Raw genomic sequence first — 14,389 nt, 5'->3', positions numbered from 1 at the left:
GGTTTCTACAATCCTGAAGCTGTAACTCAACTAAATAGTAGGAAGGAAAGGCAGTACAATGTTGGCTCTGAGCCTGTTTTTATGCATTTTCTACTAGGAAATTCAGTTTTTCCTTCCGTGTCTGGTCTCTGCCTGGGACCTCAGTCTCTGTAGGCACCCAAGCACATACATGTGTAAACATCCATCTCAAGTACATATAAAAGCCAAACATAGGTGCTTTTGGACTTTCCTATTGCTATATTTATTTATTTCTGTTTGCTTCATTAGTGGAAAAATCCAGTGTACTAAATTCATTTTATTTCCAGCTTCTTAATCTGTCTTTGTTGCTGATTGGAATTTTACTATGCAGGAGAAATTAGAATATTTTACTATGCAGACTAATTTACACACAGAGTTGTCATCCTATCAAAGCCAGTTTTCAAACACCCAAGACTTCTCTGCATACTGCAGCTTTGGTAACGAGTCTGCCTGCCTAGCAAAGGGTACCTAACTTTGAAGGATTTTTCTCCTTAAGAAAAAGGATCCCAATACCTCTTACTGGTTCATGGAGATTTCCATATGTTCTGATCCAGGTAGGTTTTGCTCAATGTACATATGATCTACATAATTATACAAGGGTACAGAACATCCAATAATCCAATCGCACACACTATTCCCTCTTCTGAGGCACACAGACTTTTCCCTTAGATCTTCACACTGTTTACCTAAAAATATTTCATACACCTGTACATGAAATCAAAGACTGCTTTCTTTAATAAAGCAAAAGGATGATTTTAAAGGTAACTCTTTTAAAAATAGCCTGTCAATATCTGCTTTTATACTCTAGAACAGAGTGAATGATTTGTTTTCTACTTTTGTTCCCATTTCTCTTTCTTGACTTAAAGGGAGTTGGTAAAATTTTCTGTGGTTTCACGGGGACAATTTGATGGTAGCTAACAGTAATAAGAAGCCTATCTATGCCAGAGGACTTTGCTACACTGGCCCCATCTGCGGAGAGTCTAACACTGATTTTGTCACAGGCTTCATGTCTTGAGCATTCAATTTGCCTCTAAGATATTTCAGTGCCTGGAGAGTTAAGACGTTTTCTTGACAGGCAGCCAAGGAAGCCAAGTACGTGATTGATTTTCCTAGAGAGAAAAAAGAAAATCTTCCCATTAATTACCTCTTATCTATTTTATAATGCAGACAAAGGGCTTGCTTCTCAATCAAAGTATATTTTATTATACATGAAGAAGAGAATATCCTTTGTTACATTGCACTAGACAATGTATTGTATAAAATTATTATTAACTATTAATAATTGCTATTATGCAATGGGCCAATATTCTTTTCCACTAAACATGGATGAAGTAAGACAGCTTGCAAACTCAAAACACACGCACATGTGCGCTCTCACCTGAAAAAGAGCTCTTGCCTCTGGCATGTTATCATCTGACAAGAGCATAGGGTACTGTGCGTATTATTTTGCAGGTTCTCCAAATAGGAACTAGAGCAGCCCGTCATATCAAATCTGAACTTGTCCGGCATTTCTAAGCAGAGTCCTCCACTCCCACCTTCTCCAATCATTTAAGAAATCTCCTTTCCTGGTACCGTTCAATAACAGATGCATTACCTATATACACGTTTTTTTTTTTTTGGAGGCAGGGTCTCACTCTGTCACCCAAAGTTGGAGTGCAGTGGCACGATCCTAGCTCACTGTAGCCTTGAACTCCTGGGCTCAAGCAATCCTCCTGCCTCGGCCTCCCAAGAAGCTAGCACTACAGGCACATGCCATCACACTCACTAATATTTTATTTTTTAAGATTTTTTTGTAGACATATGAGTCTCAGTATTTTACTCAGGCTGGTCTCAAATCTCCGGCCTCCAGGGATCCTCCCACCTCAGCCTCTCAAAGTGCTGATATTACAGGTGTGAGCCACTGTGCTTGGCCATATTTTTCTTTGAATTTACTTTGTGCAATATTGTTAAGCTCCTTTTTCTGGCCATTTGGTCTCATCCAAGAAATAGGAAGCTTCTTGCAAAGAAGAAACAGACTTTCTCTTTCGAGAATTTTCACACATCCTTCATGCTTACAGCATATAACCAAAGAATACGCAAAATTTTTTGTAGGACCTCAACAAAATTAAGTTCCTTGTTCTTATAAATAGCTAAATTAGGGGTAAAATGACTGAACAGGAAAGCTACTGTTAAGGATATCATTCCTGGACCAAGTGCTTAGGCACATACTAATGAAAGCAAGTCCCAGCCCATTCTAGCTCTGACCTTATCTCATGGAAGTTACCAGATCACTATCTACAGAAACGTTAAAAGTCCAAGGGCATCAAAAGGATAATAGAGTTGCTTCAGAAAAACCAGCTTCTTCTTGAACCCTAGGGAAACCTTGGAGACATCATGAATTTCTCAGAAGAGCCCTAGCTCTAGAGACTGTTATCTCTTGCCAGTACTAAAAAGGCTTAGCATTTTAATTCAGATTTTCTATACTGAGACAACATATGCTAACCATATTTGGAAGCAATTAAAATGGTGACACCCACTGCCATGCGCACATGTCCTCATTAACTTTGGGAATGTGTTACAGGCAGGTAGGAAAGACAGCTAGCTTCTCAAAAGAAAACTCCCATAAGTGGAATTAGAATGGCAAATAATGGGAACAATCATAATGCAAATGCACATTAAAAGGTCATTAACAAACTGGTCAAATTACTTGCAACCTATGTAAAAATCAGATGCACCAGTATCCACCAGGACATATGCAGATTCCCTCCCATTGTAGTAAAAACCATCTTGCCTGTAACAGATTGACTGGGTGTGTCAGGCTGAGAGGCATTAGCAGAGCTGCTGTGTGCATGGAAGGAATAAAGAAGGACTTATGGAGCATGCAATTGCAAGTTCTCCCTGGGCCCAGGACTATATCATTAAGAGGTGGCTCCTTAATAACATACGCTCACTCCCCATTCCCATCCACAGAGATAAAGTCATGGTAAACCTTCAGCAGCAAGAGCAACCTTGAAGGGGAAAAGTGGCACCAAGAGGCAGCTAAAGGAAGGTGATCTGGGAAAAAGGTCCAGTCCCACCATTACTATTACCAGAAGAAATGGAGGTAGGCTAAGGACAGAAATGTGCAAAAGGCTGCAGTAGGGGTGGTGTGAGGCAGCTTTCTTGCCAACTAATCATATTTAAAACCTATCTAATATACAGCAAATATATATTATAAGATATATATTATATATATTTATCAAATATATATTATAAGATATATATTATATCTATTATAAGATATATCAAATATAACCAACTGTTATATCTGTCAGGCCTCTGAGCCCTAGCTAAGCCATCATATCCCCTGTGACCTGCACGTATACATCCAGATGGCCTGAAGTAACTGAAGAATCACAAAAGAAGTGAAAATGGCTGGTCCCTGCCTTAACTGATGACATTACCTTGTGAAATTCCTTCTCCTGGCTCATCCTGGCTCAACAGCTCTCCCACTGAGCACCTTATGACCCCCACCCCTGCCCGCCAGAGAACAACCCCCTTTGACTGTAATTTTCCACTACCCACTCAAATCTTATAAAACGGCCCCACCCCTATCTCCCTTTGCTGACTCTCTTTTCGGACTCAGCCCGCCTGCACGCAGGCGATTAAAAAACTTTATTGTTCACACAAAGCCTGTTTGGTGGTCTCTTCACACAGACGTGAGTGAAAATATCAAACCTATCTTATTAGATATATCAATTTGATATCTAATAATATATCAAACCTCTTATTTGATATATCAGTATCACAGGTTTTCTTTCTTCTTATGAGAATCTGTAAGAGAGCTGACTCTGCAACAGTCTCCAAATTTTGCTTCTCTCATTCTTCTCTCTCCTTCTCTCTCTCTATTGACCCTCATCAGAAAATCAAGGAGAGATTGGCCCATACTTCCTGGTGCCCTACCTTTACTAGAAAATCTGCCTCAGCAATCAGTAATTCCAGACAAATGTGGTGCCACATTTTGTCTATACACCCCTGCTAGGTCCCCAAATGTCAGCGTGATTCTGAGTCTCAAATCTTTGCAGTTCCAAGTAAAATTGCCACATCTTTTCTCCCTACCAGATGCCTCCTGTCATCACTGTTGACCCAGAGCTCTGGCTCAGGGTGATGTTTCTATCACGTGGTTGGCTTGTCTTTCCTTTAGAATGGATCCAGAGTTGGAGTTTGCAAATGTAGAGTAGGTGCATATTCAGAAAGAAAGCAACACAGCAAGAAAGGAATAAAGGATGAGAGAGGGAGGAAAGGAGGAAGGGAGGGAGGGAAGGAGGGAGGGAGGGAGAGAAGGAAGGGACAGAAGGAAGTAAAATAGGGTGACTAGTTTAGGTATGGTTGTACATATTTTAATTACCACAAAAAGACTCTTCCCTCTCCCCAATTAATTCTTCTATCCTGATTCCTCATTGTATATGAAATGCTATCATTAAAAAATAATTTGTTGGTTCTTATCCCTACAACTACTACTACTAATACTCTTATATAACAACTACTAGTAATATTCATGAAATATACAAATAAATAAAAATAAATAGTAAAAATAATAAAGACTTCACAATTTAGATTATGTACTTTTGATATTAAATAGAAATTTACGCTTTTCATAAACAGACTCTTTTTAACTTCACTGCAACATGTAGACTATGTTTTATTATACCGATGAGAAACTGAGACTCAGAGAAGTTAAATAATTTAATGAAATTCACACAGATAATAAATTTTATAGTCGAAATATATAAGCAGTTCTTCTGACTTTAAAATATGATCCTTCCCACCCCCATATGTCAAGTTGTATGCTTTCGCTTGCCGCCTTTTAAAAGGTAGAAATAATCCTCAGTCAAGTGCTGCATGTGAATTCATATTAAAGTGTTTGCACTCTCCTGCTAATAAAGACCCAAAAGTGGCAGAAATGGTACAGAAGAGAAGGCAGCTTGGGATCTGGCAGTCTTGTGAAGGGTCAGTCATGGCCATAAACAAGGATATGTGGAATCCAATGGGAGCCTCCTTAACTAGCACATCCCAAAGAAGTTACAGAGAGCTCAAGCCCTTCAGCCCATTTCACAGATGGAGATGCTGAGGCCAAGGCTATTAGACCTGCCCACTATGCCATATCTGATTGGTGACAAAGCTGAGTCTCCTGACTTCCAGTCTAGTGAGCTTTCTATCATCCAGTCCTATCCCTATGTGATCAGCTGCATAAATTCTGAGGAAAACAACTGACTATATTGTTCAATATCTACTATAACATGCAACTTGCTCGTCGGAAAGTTAAGGCTAACTTTTTCCCCAACAGGAGAGTCAGAAACAAATCATTTTTAGTAATAATGAAGCTCTGTTAGAAGTACCACTCACCTTAAAAATGTGTTTAGGAATTATTAATCTCTCAGCATTCTGATTTTCCTGGCTTTCTGAAGCTAAGATGTTGCAGGAGAGCCTTCGTGGCTTTGATCACAGGCAATCAAAGAGGACTTTGTGTAGCTTCCAGGGACACGCTGTTGCTGGAAAAGTCGGAGCTCTGCTATGCAAAAGAAACTGCTACAGAAATCCCCTTCATTCTTAACTTCAGATCAAATTAGGATCAGAAGGCTCTTGTTTGTCCCCCAGGAGTCTGTGGTTTTAATTTTCTTATCTGCATTTTTCTTTCCTGCCTTTTCCAGGTAGCTGTCACAAAAAATATGAAAAGGGTGATAATGTGTTGATCGTTCTTTGCTGCTTCTCACTTTCATGTTTACAGCAAGGAGAAGAGCAATTGTTTCTACCAGTTGCTTTAGTGTTTTGAGTTCTTATATGTGTAATAACTATCTTGGTAGGCCCAGAACACACCATTTCATCCAATTTTGAAATTTGGATTTTATACCCAATGGATTATTTTAGTACGGATTACGAATGCTTATACTATTCTGCCTAGCAGAGTTTGGGTCATAAAAATCATTAAATGTAAAATATTGCACAGAGTTGCCCAAATTGTCATATCTCTGGCCAGATTTACGGAAATAAAAAGAGTCATGCAATTGGGTTGTTTCTACAGTTTGGAAACTTCGGCTCTTACCCTCTCTTAAGCTACTCAGGAAATTTCCAAACTCTAAAATCTGAGAGGAATGGTTCAGACAGACAAAGGTGGTCCAGAATGGAGACTTACCTGATGCCAAGGATGGTAGGACCCATGGGTGCCCACTTCACCCATGTGATCCTACCTCTTGTGAGGCTTCACTGATGACCTCTTTGATTAACTTTTTGGTGGCTGAGCCTCTTGAAATTGACTTGGACAAACTTGGGCAAACAATTTTCTTTTGAAACAACAGAGTGTAACTGAAATACCGCTGGAAAATTCAAACAATACTCTCATTAATGCCGGGGGAAACAATACGTAAATAAATCCAAGAACTTAGATGAATACTTAAGAAACATACACCTTGCTTTCACAGTGTTAGCTGGAACTCAGGAAAGGGGTGTTGGAAAAAGTGGAGGTGGCATGGTTCTTTTATTTTATTGTTTAAGATGAAAGGGGATTAAGCATGTTAAAATTCTAAGGGAGAAAACGTTTGCTCTAAATTGTGACATTAAAAAGACTAACATTAAGTCACAGAATATTTCTTCAATGGACTGCTGAAATTTATGTCTGCAATCACTATTCATATTTTCTATTCTTTTTTTTCTTTGAGATGGAGTCTCGCTCTGACGCCAGGCTGGAGTGCAGTGGTGCGATCTCTGCTCACTGCAACCTCCACCTCCCAGGTTCTAGCGATTCTCCTGCCTCGGCCTCCCCAGTAGCTGGAACTACAGGCATGTGCCACCACGCCCAGCTAATTTTTGTATTTTAGTAGAGACGGAGTTTCACCATATTGGTCAGGATGGTCTTGATCTCCTGACCTCATGATCCACCCGCCTCATCCTCCCAAAGTGCTGGGATTACAGGCGTGAGCCACTTTACCCGGCCCGTGCTTTCTATTCTTTCTTCAACAAATTGATATTATCTTTCTTCAACAAACTGATACTTTCTTCCTTCGCCTCTTCTCAGGGTCTGCCTTGCTTACCTTAACCCATACAGGAAGCCAGATCACAAGTGGAGATTTCCTTCCTGACATGTAAAGAGCACACAACAAGGATTTGGGAGATTAATCTGATGTGTAAGAGCCAGACACATCCTACTCAAAAGGCTGCTTTTACTCCCTAGCTAGGACCATGCTTAAATGGCATGCCCATATTGCTCTGAGACTTTCTTTTCCCTTATCCTCCCAAGGCTGTGCAGACATCAGTTGAGACTACATTCTTCCTTAGTACTCTAATACATTCGGGCTGGTTACAATCAAGTCTTGCAGTCTGGGAGTTCTTTTGTCTATTTAAGGTAACTGTGATTCTCCACTTTTATTTATTATTTGTTTGGCTCAAAGTTTAGCTCTGAGGGAACAATTTTATTTTCATTATTCCTAAGTTCTTGGGAGACACCTTATGGTATCCCACATAGACTAACAATACCATGTAGCAGTGCAAATTCACTGTAAGTAAACCGATGAAAATCAGACCTTTAATTTGATCGGGGTGTAGAAAATGGCTACCTGAAAGTCATACTTTTTCTTTTTGATTATTTTGTATGGCAGTGCCTTGAAGTAGGGAAAAAACATTATCTTTTTCTCTGTGTGTAAAAATCACCAAAAGTTACTTTGAACATCAGAACAACCCTTTAAATTGCTTTTCTGCTTGTTCCCTTCAATTGGCAGTTCTCTGGTTTTTATTTGCGTGTCATCTCTTTTAATGTCGTCTCTAAACCTGTTGCTCAATGATTCATTAAAATTGATAACAACCTACTTCAGATCGGCCAAGTCATTTCACCTGAACTTTTTCTCATAGTCACTTTACAATTAAAATCATTGAGTAAAATCTTAATTCTCTTGAGTAAACATTCATGATTTTCTGAATTAGCCAGAACTATATCAATATATGTGTCAATGTGCACATGTGTGTAGACAGAGAAAATGAGAGAGAAAGAAACAGGGAGACAACCGAAGGAAGGTTACCCACTGTACTATTGGTTTATCCTTTATTCCCATAGTAATTTGTTCAAATTGTAATTAAATCGCTTATCACATCATGCAATGATGTCACTATTTGTATTTGTTCTTGCCCTTACACTGCTTTATCCAGCTTTGTGTTTCAAGGGCTTGGCACATAGGCAGAAATTTCAGGGTGTTTAACAAATGTTTGATAAAGTAATTCATTTCAAATCAGGGCCCATGTGTGGTACCCAATCCCCATTCTAATGTAGAGAGATGTTAAAATTAACCATGCAACCTAACATAGCAGTCAGCATGCAAAAGTGCAAAATAGTTCCAAGCATTGTGCTATGTGTAGCTCTTCCCTTTTCTCAATTTTATTTTTTACTTTTTTAAATTTTGTTTTATTATTATTATTATTATTATTATTATTATTATTTTGAGATGGAGTCTTACTCTGTCGCCCAGGCTGGAGTGCAGTGGAGAGATCTCGGCTCACTGAAAGCTCTGCCTCCCAGGTTCACGCTATTCTCCTGCCTCAGCCTCCCGAGTAGCTGGGACTACAGGCGCCCGCCACCAGGCCTGGCTAATTTTTTTTGTATTTTTAGTACAGACGGGGTTTCACCGTGTTAGCCACGATGGTCTCGATCTCCTGACCTTGTGATCCCAAAGTGCCTCCCAAAGTGCTGGGATTACTTACAGGCGTGAGCCACCGCGCCCGGCCTCTCTTTTCTCAATTTTAAGAAATACAAAGTTAAAAAAATGTTACTTTGATTGGCCAATTTACCATACAATATTTTGTGTTTCATGGATCCACTGTCCATGACCCACAGTCGTTCCATAACTATCAAGGATGCAAAAAATACCAGATTCAGGCTAAATGCCAGGAATTAAAGTCAGAACAAGTTTGAAATGAAAAAAATAATAATTGGTAAGTAGCCAGGAAGCATGACGTAAGTATTCATTGAGGGAATCAGAGGTCCCGGATTTTAACCCTGTATGCTTTCTACCTGTGGGATCTAAGTCAAGTGTATTAGTTGTCTATTGCCAACAATCTATTGCTAAGTTACCTATCAGTTACCCAAAGTTACCTGCCTTTACCCCAAAATGCAGCAGCTTAATACGACACAAATTTATTATCTCACAGTTTCTGAGTCAGGAATCTGGGCATAACTTAACTGAGCCCTCTTTCTCGAGGTCTCTCACAAAGCTACAATCATACACAAGAGTAGTGTCTCATCTGCAGTTTCAACAGCAGAGACATCTACTTCTGAGTTTACTCATGCAGTTATTGACAGTATTCAACTCTTGAGGGTCGTTGGACTGAGGACCTCGGTTGCAGTTAGCCAGAGGGCACCCTCAGTCCCTTGCCATATGAGCCTTTCCAATATACTATCTTGTTTTATCAAAGGGTACAAGCTCAGAAAGCATTAGAGAGAATCTGCCACCAAGATACATGTCACAGTCCTCTATAATCAAATCACAGAAGTGACCTTTAACCATTTTGTATTCTATTGAGGAGAAAGTTACTAGCCCCACTTTTAAGGGAAGGGGATTATACAAGACTGTGAATGCCAGAAGGTGGGGATCATTGGAGGCCACCCTAAAGACTGCCCGTCACCACAAGTGACTACGTTTCTCTAAGCTGACTTTCCTCTTCTATAAAATAGAGGTCAAAATGTCTCCTCCTCATGGGATTGATGTGGAAGTCAAATAGTACTTTAAGCCCTGAGCATATAGTGAGTGCTCAGTAAATGTTGGTCATCATTAGGTTATTACAACACATCACAAAATGTCCTATGCTGTCCTTATCCCAAGGACTATGGGAGTACCTGGAAAGAACAGATAACAAGGTCTTGAAACATATAGTCAAAATGTTCAGAACAAGTGAAGTCTATCCTGAGACCTGAAAGAAGGAGAGCTGTAATCAGATGAAGAAGAAGAAGCAAGACAATAGGATTCCAGGGAGAAAAGAAAAAACAGAAAAAGTCTAGCTAAGGGAAAGTAGTAGTGACAGATAGCTTGACAACTAGGAAGGATTTCTTGCCCCCTCTCCTCCTCAGAATATCTGCTTTGAAAAGTGGAACACAGAGAGAAGAAGTGATGTCAGAAGTGTGCAAATGTGCATCTGCATGCGTCAACTCCACCGCAAGGACACGTTACACAGGACTCCACCCAATGGAAGTTGGTTGGCCTTTAATAAATACAGAAATCTCTAGAGAGTGAGAAAGAAGAGGATGAAAGTGCAGAAAGGAGTCAGAATTGTCATCTCTAGATGAAAAAGTTCTCTAAGTTTCCAGGGGTGCCTCCTCTGGGAGTGAGATGCCACCCGGCTCCCAGCTCCTCTCAACCAGTGGCTCCCCAGACCAGGGAGAGGCCGACCCCCAGAAGAACTCCCTTGGCTCATCCATCCTCAAGAATTTTATTTTTATAACTTATAACTTATGTACATGAATTTCTATTTTTTTAACTTGTATTTTAAGTTCAGGGGTACAAGTACAGGTTTGTTACACAGGTAAACTTGTGTCATGGGGGTTTGTTGTACAGATTGTTTCATCACCCAGGTGTTAAGCCTAGTACCCATTAGTTATTTTTCCTGATCTTCTCCTTTCTACCACGCTCTGTCCGATGAAAGGCCCCAGGGTGTGTTATTCCTCAAGCATTTTATGACACCGTTTAAACACGGGCCAAATTTGACATTAGCCTAAAATTCATTTCATAACTTCCATATTTTGAGGTAATTATATTAATTTTCACTTGATTTATGTTTTCCTTTGAATCACTGATACATTTAGATTGCTCAAAATAAAACAAAATACTATTATTATTATTATTATTATTTTTGAGACAGAGTCTCGCTCTGTTGCCCAGGCTGGAGTCCAGTGGCCGGATCTCAGCTCACTGCAAGCTCCGCCTCCCGGGTTTACGCCATTCTCCTACCTCAGCCTCCCAAGTAGCTGGGACTACAGGCGCCCGCCACCTCGCCTGGCTAGTTTTTTGTATTATTTAGTAGAGACGGGGTTATACCGTGTTAGCCAGGATGGTCTCGATCTCCTGACCTCGTGATCTGCCCATCTCGGCCTCCCAAAGTGCTGGGATTACAGGCTTGAGCCACCGTGCCCGGCCAAAAAAAATATTATTACTTTTATATATATATATTTTCTTTCTGAGACAGAGTCTCACTCTATCACCCACGCTGGAATGCAGTGGCTCCCTCTCGGCTTACTGCAACCTTTGCCTCCCGGGTTCAAGCGATTCTCCTGCCTCAGCCTCCTGAATAGCTGGGATTACAGGTGCACACCACCACGCCCAGCTAATTTTGTATTTTTAGTAGCGACAGAGTTTCACTATGTTGGCCAGGCTATGCTCAAACTCCTAACCTCAGGTAATTCATCCGCCTAGGCCTCCCAAAGTGCTGGGATTACAGGCATGGCCTGTAATGCCCAGACTAAATATTATTTTAAAGTACATGCTGAAGAACCACTTTCCCACTCCCATGTCTGTCCGCCCTCTTCCAAAGCACAAATGGTAACCACTTTAACTTTTCTCCAACTTGTTTCTTTGATTTTCTCCCAACATTTTATTTTGAAATTTTTTAAAGCAAGAGAAAAGTTGCAAGAATTCTATAAACACCCATATGCCCTTCAGTGAGTCATCACTTGATACCATTCTGCCACATTTGCTTCATCTTGCTCTGTATGTATACATTTACATATATTTATTTGGGAGTTTGGTACAGAGATTCTGACACTTTACCCCTAGGATTGAAACCTCCTATAGAAACATGCAGAAATATCTAAGAACACCTTGAAAAAAAAAAAACAAAAAAAAGAGGTGGGGAGGGGACTAGCCCCGTCCAGCATGAAACCATCCAATAAAGGCTCTATAATTAAAACAGTGGTACTAGAGCATTCCTAGACAGACATATCAGAGAAACAGCATAGAATATGCAGAAACAGACTCAAGCTTGTTTGTGGAAATTTAGAAGCAATTAAAGTGCCGTCTCAAAGCAATGAGAAAAATGTTCTTTTTAATAAATGGAGTGGATGAAACTGGATAGCTATTCGGAAAAATGTAACCTCAGATTCACTATGTACATAAAATACACTCCAAATGTGCAAAATATGAAACCATACTAGAAGAAAGCGTGAGTAAATTTCTTTAGAATCTAAGTTTAAGAAAATCCAGGTACAATTTCAAAAACTGATAAATTTGACTGTATACAAGATTTTAAAACATCACATGGCAAAAAGTAAAATGTGTACAAGAAATTCATCCATGAAACCACTTTTAGTCCATATGTTTACTGAACCACGCAGTGAGGTTTATTATTCAGCAGGGATTAATGTTCCGTGAGTTTAGATGGAGCTAGGCTCTTTTCTCTGAAATTGACTTTAGAGATGGGTTGGGTGACTCAATAATATACAATGTTGTTCTGGGCCCAGGAAATGGATGTTGTACTTGAAGGATCTGCTCAGTGTCTCCAATCCAAGTATTTAATATCCTTCTATGTTTGTGTGGTTCTCTCTCTTTCTACTTAATTTTGCATTTAATATATTTCTAATAAAAACATGAGACTCAATTAAAGACTTTCCGTTTGAGTTGGAAGCATCAGAAGACAGAAATGTTTTTTTTTCCTGATTCCTTTTGAACAACAGAAATAAATTGAACTCAATCATGTTTGCATGAATGATTCTATTTTTGTTTAAGGAAATCTTGCATCCAAAGACTTTGCAGAATTAGATATTTTTCTTGTCAGAGTTTTGCTAACTAATTTATTTTTATTTGAAGGCATATGGTTAAGAGTATTTCCTTAACAAAATACCATGAAATTAATTTTGATGTATCACTGTAAATGAGGCCATTGTAACTTCTCCATCATTAAATATTCACAAACATCACCCACAGCTTTCAAAAGGACTCTGTTTCCTTCTCACAGCAAAGGCCTGGCAAGTAACAGCAGTCCATTTCCTAGTGATGGGTAAATGCAAGAAAATATATGAAAATCCAAGAATTTGTCAAATGAAACAACAGCAATCAATTTTCTACCACTCCACCTGTGGAAACATGTAAAAATCCCCAATGAGATTTTACACTATAAACATAACTGTTGGAGAAGTTAAAATATGATAGTTTAATAAAAATGGTCATATTCCAACAGATCATTCAACTAGCAAGCTCTGAAACCTTCTATATGTAAATTAATACAGCAAGATGGCTTTTGTATCCTTCAAGAAATATGTGTCTTCTAGTAGGAATGTAGACTGTTGAAATTTAGTTATTTTTTATCAATATAATTTTGAAATGGTTCTAGAATTCCAAAGGTAGAAATAGGAAAATCTGTTTTCCTTATTACAATTTTTAAAAATACGTTTCTTAGCTGATAAGGAACTAAATAGCAGCTACATTCACAATGATTTCAGAAATGCCCCCCGCCATCTCCCACTTTTCTCACAGTTTGTTCCCTTTTAAAATGTCACTATTGCTGTTTTGCAGTGACAAAAATATGCATTGATGCTCTAATAAAAAACATAAATTAACCAGTCCAGGACTGAACATCATTAGAAGAACTGATCAATATAATAAAAATCTGGTCTCCAGTTTCAAGTCATGGCCTGAGAGAGCCATTTAATATCTTAGGAACTCAGTTGCCTAAATTGTGAAGAGTATAGTTTTAAAAGGTTGCAAAGTGTCTTAAGACAAGAAAAGCACCGGAAAGGATAATTTAGAGGAACATTGAGTATGCATTCCAAGAAGGCCCTGGCAAAAGGGCAATGGGAAGGGCTGGGATTAACCAGGTATCTGAGGATCGAGTACATATGGCCCTGGTAGTACAGAAAGGCTTTCCGAGAGAAACAAGAGCAGTAAGGTGTTTAAGGGAGTTGGTTCCTACATCTTCAGCTTCCATAGTCATCTTTCCTGAAATCGATCTTCTTGAGAAAGTAGAACACTTCAGTTATCTACTTGGTGAATTGCCCTTCCCTCCCTCAGCAAAGAAGAGGCCAACCTCTCAACCCCCCAGTCGTCTGCACTGCCTCGTCATAGGTATAATGATCCCTCTGTGATTGGTAACCATGGTTCCCATGTAACAAATCTTTTAGCAGATTGAGCACTTTCAAATATTTCACTATCAAAACATTAAAGGAGTAACTAATTGAATTGGCTAATAGATTGTTAAAGATACTCTTTGATGGCAGTTTGCTGTTTGATTTCGGCATGTGGCACTGAAGGAGTTCAAAGACATTGTTCTGGCAGAAGTCTCTCCATTCCCACCTCCTTATTTCTCTGAACAAGGTTTCTGAGCTGCCTCATGGGCTCGTTGTGAGGATTTCAGTTAATTAAGAAAATAGGCCGGGCGCGGTGGCTCA

General features: G+C 39.4%; 1 protein-coding gene and 1 long non-coding RNA gene across 13 annotated transcripts in view; one reads left to right on the top strand and one right to left on the bottom strand.

Annotated features, from left to right (window-relative positions):
* Positions 1-14,389, top strand: part of GRIK1 (glutamate ionotropic receptor kainate type subunit 1) — a 404,603-nt gene that overhangs the window by 188,506 nt on the left and 201,708 nt on the right. The gene's annotated exons all lie outside the window — the stretch shown is intronic.
* Positions 1-14,389, bottom strand: part of LOC108584910 — a 68,176-nt gene that overhangs the window by 47,710 nt on the left and 6,077 nt on the right. For 4 of the 6 annotated variants that reach the window (XR_002520679.2, XR_002520681.2, XR_002520678.2 and 1 more), the window contains 3 exons: positions 7,065-7,108; positions 6,170-6,350; positions 5,383-5,691 (listed from right to left, as the gene is read on the bottom strand). This is a non-coding gene — a long non-coding RNA (uncharacterized LOC108584910). Of the gene's footprint in view, positions 1-305; positions 1,128-5,382; positions 5,692-6,169; positions 6,351-7,064; positions 7,109-14,389 lie in introns of those variants that run through there. The other 2 variants (XR_004183050.1, XR_002520680.2) reach the window with 2 other exon arrangements.

The sequence above is a fragment of the Papio anubis genome, chromosome 4 (genome assembly GCF_008728515.1).
Source record: "Papio anubis isolate 15944 chromosome 4, Panubis1.0, whole genome shotgun sequence".
Classification (NCBI taxonomy): Eukaryota; Metazoa; Chordata; class Mammalia; order Primates; family Cercopithecidae; genus Papio; species Papio anubis.
The sequence above is the reverse complement of the archived record's forward strand: the minus strand, read 5'-3'. Positions and strand labels throughout refer to the sequence as shown.